Raw genomic sequence first — 8,697 nt, forward strand, 5'->3', positions numbered from 1 at the left:
AGAGAAGGACTCGGTTCCACTGTCTTACAACATTCAAGATGGCGGAGGAAAGGGGTAAATGTGCGTTCAGTTGTGATCAGCATGATCTCGACACCAAGATAACGATTACCGTTATTTCTAAATTGGCCCTGAAATAACGAATATCATAATTTCAGTGCATGTCTGAGACCTTCGGGCTCGAAGCTTGGGAACTAGTATTCAGGGAAAGATAAAATGGCGGCTTACGGCGGCGAAGGAAATCTCAGTAGTTTAATATTTAGCGTGAAAAGGCTTGGGTGTTGTGATCTGGTTCTCAAGTAAAAAAAAATCACGGTCTGCAATGGCCCTACCACCTTTTGAACAACAAGAAAACATTGAAACGGTGGTAAAAAGCAGCAAGTTTCGAAGTCTAAACGAAAGATGGGTAAGCTGAGTTTCAGTCAAATATCATGACATTTGGGATGTAATTTCGATACCGAATAAATAGTTCTACATGGTTACACACGCATAGGATTCTGTTGTGTTCACGTGAAGGCCATTTCAGCCATTCCTGCCACTTGTAAGTGGTAGGAAATAAAAGATATGTATAGTTGTTTCGTATTGAAGCCCTGTGAAATCACAAATTTGATTTATTTCTTCTTTGTTTTAAGTGGTCATTATCCATTACTTTTGGAAGTCGATGCTGATGAGAAAGAAAAAATGTTTATGATTATTTCTTCTCTCGAACATTTTACTATTTAGGTACCAAATAATCTTGATACTGAAGATCATTGCATCCATTATGAAAAAATTACCCTTGATTGCTTTGTCAACTGGAATGTATAATGTAATATACCTTGTGATTTGTGGGATTTTCACAAATAAACTAGAAATACTTGAAGAAGTTAATGATGTACTTAATGCAGAGCATTTGGTACAAAGTCTGCTTTGCTGTAATCTACCTGAAGGTGCTTTTTATATGCTAGTAAGACTTGCACAGCCCAGTCAAAATGTTTTTGAGTAGTAGAAAAGCTGGCCAAACCTCTTCCTGAAAAGCAGTCTGTGAAGTTAGCGGAAGGTACTTCATTGTAGGCGGCCAAATTGTAAGCTGCCAGCCCATTTTGAGTGAGCAGTAAAACTCAAGATTGGCTATTTTAGCTAATTTTATTGAGAACCAAATTCCCAGCAACGGGCACAATTTTACTGGGCTATTTGTTATTTAACTACTTAGTAATATTCTTATTAAAATTTACTGCATTCCTTTCTAATAATTTGCTGCTGATTGTATGCTGTATATAGCTTATGATTTGTGTGATTTTCACAAGTAAATTAGAAATACCTGAAGATGGTAATGATGTACTAGATAATGTACTTGATGCAAAACTATTTTGGTGCAAAGTGTGTGCCTTATCCGTAGGTGATTTTGCATGCTAATAAGACTTGTAATTCAAATAATACACATCAGCTGGAGTGGGAATATTAAAAGAAAAATAATAATATTTAGCTATACCAAGTTCTGGTTTTATGTCCAAAGTGTGTGCCTTGTCCGTAGGTGATTTTGCATGCTAATAAGACTTGTAATTCAAATAATACACATCAGCTGGAGTGGGAATATTAAAAGAAAAATAATAATATTTAGCTATACCAAGTTCTGGTTTTATGTCCAAATTAAGCACTTAGTTGAAGATCACTGCACTGCTCAGGTCCAGAAGGCTGAAAGAGTACTGTCTGCTGTTAGTTTGATTTTTGTCATTTCTATTGATTTATTTTATTTATCAATGTTTCTTTGAATTGTAATTCATTGATCTCTTTCAATAGTGCAGGTTCGCTCATGTAACCTAATCTCCCACTTATGTATGTATGTATGGATGAGCTCAGTCAAAATGTTTTTGAGTGGAAGGCAAGCTGGTGATAGTAATAGGCAGCAGAGGCTGAACCTTGTCTTGAATGGAAGTGTGAAAAGTGTGAAGTTAGCGGCAGCTCTATTGTGGCAGGCAGCCAAATTGTCAGCTGTGGCACATTTTGACTGGGCTGATTGTGTGTAGTATATATGTGCACTTCTTTTAGGGTGTTAAACAGGTTAAAGTACCAAGAAATCCTCTGTGATAACTTGATAATTCAAGATGTAAAAATTTTAAATAATAAGGTAAAGCTTGATCATTCTTAAGAGTTTCCATTTGTTCTGGAAATTTGGGGGAGGGTCAGGGGAGCATTATTTATACATAAATAATGTACATAAAAAGTAAAAAAAAAGGACCAAGGTAAAATCCCAATTTGTTTTAAGAGTTAATTTTATCAAGAGAAAACCCTGGATATAGCTTGGGATTTGTGTGATTTTCAAAAATTGTTAGGAACCTTGTTAATTTTCAGCTTCAAGAACACAAGTACATAATCTTTAGTGCAGCCCTCTTTTCTCCCCGCCATTATTCTAATTTTTTTATCAAGTTTCCTTTTTCTTGTGTTCAATTAATTTATTGTCTTTACAGGTGAAATTTTAATATCTGCTAGCACAATTATCTCTGCTAAGAGTGTTTACCATCACTCTTGCCGGTCTCAAGCCCAAAACGCTGCAAACTAGCTGAAACTACATGTATTTCGTAAAATTGCAATGAAATCTATCTAAAAACACCAAAATCCGGCAGAACGCACGAGTTTTTGCCAAATTTTACGCAAAAGTTGACAAAAGCGCTCAATTCGACCTGAAAAACACTTTTTTTTTTTTTTTTTTGCAAAAATCAGCCTATTTTACATTCAAAAGCACGATGTCTTTAACAAAATAGGGATACAATCCATGTGAAAACACTTATTCCAGCTAAAACGCAGTCTTCTCAGTAAAATTTGGGCTGATTTTACCCACTTTTTGTGTAAATAGCTGCCAAAACCCTCTAAACTAGCTGGAACTACATGTTTTTCACAAGATCGCCATAAAATCTTGAAACGTTGCTTTAGGGACCTTTATGCCTCCAAAACGAGTTTTTACTTTAAAAAAAATGGAATTAGCAAAGATGTTAAAGGGGAAAAAGCTGTGAGAAAGGAGAAGTTTAGTGTTGCTGTTTGATATGCCGCCCAGATATATCAATTTATTAATTTAACGCCTTTAGCCATGGGCAGAAGTTTTTCTCTAGACTAAGAGGACCCTCCCTATGTTGACGAACCTCAATAACTCGTTGATTTTACTGTTTTTACACAGATTTGATTTTAACCATATTCGCCAAAATAACTGCCAAAACACGGCAAACCAGTATCTCGGCCAAGAGCGATATTGGCCATTTCACACATCCTTATTAGATATGAATTTTATTAAAGATTGTCATTCTAGCATATGTTGGCTAGTTACCACAGGTTTCTTGATTTTCATGGGAAAGTGGCATTGGTTGGTACCATGACCAATCTCCTCGACTTTCCCATGATTTTCATAGGATGTTAGCGACCCATACTTCGAACCTTACATTGGCGCGAGTTTCACAACTTTCTTCTGGTTTGGCATTGACTCAGAGTTGGGCTTATTTTTATGGCTAATCCATCGGCGACTTTCTCATGATTTTCTTGGGTTCTCAACAGTGACACGCACTTTGGAACCATAATTTTATAAATATGTCAACACTGGCAAATACTGCTAAAATCTACACTCTACTAAACTCCATGTACCACAATATCCACACAACTGCGTGTGCCTACTTGAAAATCCTAACCCTAACCCTAAAACTATCCAGTTAGCCTAGTATTGTATTGCTGGTTTGAGTGACTAAACTGGCTCAAATGATCCAGCTGCTTAAAAATCTAAGCACAGAGTAAGTTTAAAAGATTCAATTTTGTAAGGTTTCGAAACAGTTCCAAAATTAACATGCACATAGCTCAGTGTAAAACATCGAAGCTTCTAGGACTTCTTATGATTCCTACGAACGTACACACCTAATGCACGTCAATTTGCCTTTGTTGTCCTCGAACGATCACGTCTTCATGGTAACGTGGTGTAAGAACTGTACAGCACTTTATAAATATATGTTTTACTTGACGGTAAAAGTTTGAATCCGTACAAGGAAACGTAACGGAAACAGGCGATGATAATATTCCGTTGACAGAAATGCAACGGAAACGTGTCGTCATATTTCCGTTCAGGAATCATAACGGAAACATAACAGGTCCAAGGAAGAAGTGAATGATGTGGAAACATAGAGTTTCATTTTTCCGAATTACGGAATCATGCTATTTCGTCCTGTGCTCACTCTAACTCTGTGCTATCCTAAACCTAACCCAAACCCCAAACCAATCCTAAGCTATGGTAAAGGGTTTAAGTCAGGGTTGAGGATAGGGTTAGGGCAGGAGCCCATTACCTGGTTAGGGTTAGAGTTTGGGTTGCTTCGGGTCAGAGGGGTTTAGTGTTACAATCAGGGTTAGGGCTAGGGTAAAATTATGCTTAGAGTTAGCGGGGTTTAGTGTTAGAATTAGGGTTAAGGCTAGGATGAGGCTATGCTTAGGGTTGGCGTTAATATTTTTCTACAAGCATTCAATTGCAGGGTTTTTGGTATTGTGTTTGTAAATTTCAGTAACTACTTGAAAGTTTACTGAAAAACAAACGATAGGCCGACTGGTACACTTACAGGATAGATAGAGAAGGTTGGGGTTAGGGTTAGGGTTAGAGGGTCTGCGGTTGAGGTTAGGGCTAGGGTGAAGGTTTGGGGTTAGGGTTTGGGGGTAGGGTTAGTGTTTAGGGTAAGGGTGTAAGCCTCTTCAAAAATATTTTTAAGAAGATTTTGTCACCTTTTTCACTTAAATAACCACCTGAAGAATTTTGACCAGTTAGATTATTTGAAGCGGTTGGATTAATTTTGATTGGGGTTTAATAACTTTTAGTAGTTGGATGATTATTTTTACCAGTTGAACCACTGTAATATGCTGGATCTTTTTAACTAATGTTACCATCCTTACCTGAATTATTTGAACCAATTTCACTGGTTACACATGCATTATCCAGTTAGACCATTTCAACTGGTTGGATTATTTAAACCAGTTTGTCCATTTTAGATATTGGCATCATTTTATCAAGTTGGATCATGTTAACCAGTCGCACCATTTTACTAAGTGAGATCGTTTCTTCCGATTGGACCATGTCACGTAATTAAAATCTTTTCACCGTTTAAACCATTTTATCTTGTTTTGGCTGGTTGGACCATGTTAACCAGTTGCATCATTTTGACTGGAGTGAAAAGTTCCGTTCTTAACCCGAGCCCTAACCCTAACCCGGGGTTAGGGTTAGGGTTAGGATAGCTCGCAGCTAGAGTTAGGGCTTGGGTAGGGTGGGATTATGATTAGGCTGAGGGTCACAATTTTTTCTGAAAACATCCAATTTTTTTTTGGTATTGTGTTTGGCTCTAAACTTTAACAACTACTTGAAAGTTTGCTTGAAATCAAAATATACCATTTTTTGCCAAAATAACTGCCAAAATGCGCAATTCGGGCCTTTTTATCAATTTACACTTGGTTTAAGCTTGGTTTTTGTGTTTTCCCACAGACTCTTAAACTATTTTGCTGAGAACATTTTTTGCAGCGTTTTTAAAACTGAAATAAGCTTATTTTTGCAAAAAAAACGAACGTGTTTTTCAGTCGAATTTAGTGTTTTTGTCAACTTTAGCGAAAAATTTTGCAAAAATCGTACATTTCTGCCGTATTTTAGAGTTTTTAGACAGATTTCGTCGCGATCTTGTGAAAAACATGTAGTTTCAAGCTAGTTTTCAGTGTTTTGGCAGTTATCTTGTCAAAAAATGGGTAAGTCAGCGCAATTGTTTTTTTTTTGGTTTTTAAGGTTTTGTTTGCCCAAATTTTACTGAGAACACTGTGTGTTAGCTTGTCTCCATTGTTTTTTCGCAGATTCTATCGCTGTTTTGCTGAAAACATAACGTTTCAGCTTGTTTGCATCGTTTTTGGTCGTGAAATAAGCTAATTTTTGCAAAAGGAAAAAACCTGTTTTTCAGCCCAAATTGACATAAAGGATACAGAAGAACATTTGCTTATTGCCTTTTTTTTTTGTCCTTACTCATGAAGTTGATTTTGGCATTTCAAACAAAAACTCTGCTAGAGCATTAATTGAATGACATATCATGCACTTACTTTGAAGCAAGAACACTTTTTTTTTAATTCAGAAAAATACCTTTTTATTTTTTTTAAGGACTGCTGGATATAACCTGTACAACCAAGATGAATTTACATTCATTATTTGTCATAACTTACACTAAATTAGAAATTCAAGTATGAAATGAGGGTACTAGCCCTTTAATAGTGTTCAAAATTTCCATATGCAGGGGTACTTGTGGCTACTGGAGAAGAATCAGTCTTTAACCCTTCACCCCCCCCCCCAAGGGAGATAATAAGTACAGATATCCTCTTCCCTAGGGGCAACTAGCTCAAAAGTGAGTGATCTCAAGGGCCCTCCAAAAACGTTTTCTACAGCAATAACTAAGCTCTACAGAAGCACACTATGCAGACAAAAGGTGTAAGAGAATCAATGAATTCTTTAATTCTTGGTTCCTCCCAGGCCAACCTATTGTACAAATCTCATGACATCTGTTCCAGTTTCATCAGTCAATTTTTCAAGCTTCAAGCTTTTCCTGCAATTATGTACTTGTTCTTGAAGCTGAAAACTAACAAGGTTCCTGTAAATTAAGTTTACATAACAACCTAACAATTTGTGAAAATCACACAAATCCCAAGCTATATCCAGAATTATGCTCTTAATAAAATAAACTTTTAAAGCAAATTGGGATTTTGCCCTAGTTCTTTTTATTTTTTTGTTACTTTTTAAATACATTTGTATAAATAATGCTCCCCTAACTCTCCCCAAAACTTTTAGAACAGATGCAAACTCTTAAGAATGATCAAGCTTTACCTTATTATTAAAAATTTTTTACATCTTAGACTACCAAGTTATCACAGAGGTTTTTTTCGGTACTTTGACCTGTTTAACACCTAAAAAGAAGAACACATACATAACACACACACAATCAGCCAGGTCAAAATGTGCTGCAGCCAACAATTTGGCCACCTACAATGAAATAGCTGCCAATTTCACACATGTCAGACTTCTATTCAGGACAAGATTTGGCCTCTGCTGCCTATTACTATTGCCAGCTTGCCTGCCACTCAAAATTTCAACTGAGATTGTACATACATACATGTGGGATTAGGTTACACGAGCGAACCTGCACTATTGAAAGAGGTCAATGAATTATAACTCAAAGAAACATTGATAAATAAAATAAATCAATAGAAATGACAAAAATTAAACTAACAGCAGACAGCACTTTTTTGGCCTTCGGGGCCTGATCAGTGCAGTGATCTTCAACTAAGTGCTTAATTTGGACATAAAACCAAAACTTGTTATGGTTAAATATTATTATTTTTCTTTCAATATTCCCATTCCAGCTGATGTATATTATTTGAATAACAAAGCTTATTAGCATGTTAAAATCACCTGAGGACAAGGCATACACTTTGTGCCAAAATTGCTTTGCATCAAGTACGTTATCTAGTACATCATTACCATCTTCAGGTATTTCTAATTTACTCTTGAAAATCACACAAATCATAAGCTATATACAGCATACAATTGGCAGCAAATTATTAAAAAGGAATGCAGTAATCTTTAATAATAAGAGTAGCTAAATAACAAATAGCCTAGTCAAAATGTGCCGGTAACCAGGGATTTGGCTTTCCACACAGAACATTTGTTAGGCGTCTAGTCTGGACAAGGTTTGGTCTCTACCTTCTGTTACTATAGCCAGCTTGCCTACTTCTAAAAAACGTTTTGACTAAGCTGAAAAAAATGTTTGAGAGAAAAATGGCCACAACAAGCCCACTTACTGCAAAATAAGAAACATAAAAGTAACACTTCAAATTAATACAGAATATAAGCCTTGCAGGATTTGGCTCTCAATAAAATTAGTTAAAATAGCCGATCTTGAGTTTAACTACTCACTCAAAATGGGCTGACAGCCTGCAATTTGGCCACCTACAATGAAGTATCTTCCACTGACTTCACACCTTTCAGACTGCTTTTCAGGATGAGGTTTGGCCTCTGCTGCCTATAATTACAACAGCCAGCTTGACTACTACTAAAGAACATTTTGACTGGGCTGTGCAAGTGTTACTAGCATATAAAAAGCACCTTCAGGTAGATTACAGCAAAGCAGACTTTGTACCAAAACACTTTGCATTAAGTACATCATTACCCTCTACAGGTATTTCTAGTTTACATGTGAAAATCCCACAAATCACAAGGTATATTACATCATACATGTTGAAAAAGCAATCAGGGGTACATTTTTCATAATAGCATGCAATGGTCTTCAGTATCAAGATTATTTGGTACCTAAATAGTAAAATGTTCGAGAGAAGAAATAATCATAAACATTTTTTCTTTCTCATCAGTATCGACTTCCAAAAGTAATGGATAATGACCACTTAAAACAAAGAAGAAATAAATCAAATTTGTGATTTCACAGGGCTTCAATACGAAACAACTATACATATCTTTTATTTCCTACCACTTACAAGTGGCAGGAATGGCTGAAATGGCCTTCACGTGAACACAACAGAATCCTATGCGTGTATAACCATGTAGAACTATTTATTCGGTATCGAAATTACATCCCAAATGTCATGATATTTGACTGAAACTCAGCTTACCCATCTTTCGTTTAGACTTCGAAACTTGCTGCTTTTTACCAACGTTTTAATGTTTTC

The sequence above is a fragment of the Pocillopora verrucosa genome, chromosome 1 (genome assembly GCF_036669915.1).
Source record: "Pocillopora verrucosa isolate sample1 chromosome 1, ASM3666991v2, whole genome shotgun sequence".
In the NCBI taxonomy this organism is placed as follows: Eukaryota; Metazoa; Cnidaria; class Anthozoa; order Scleractinia; family Pocilloporidae; genus Pocillopora; species Pocillopora verrucosa.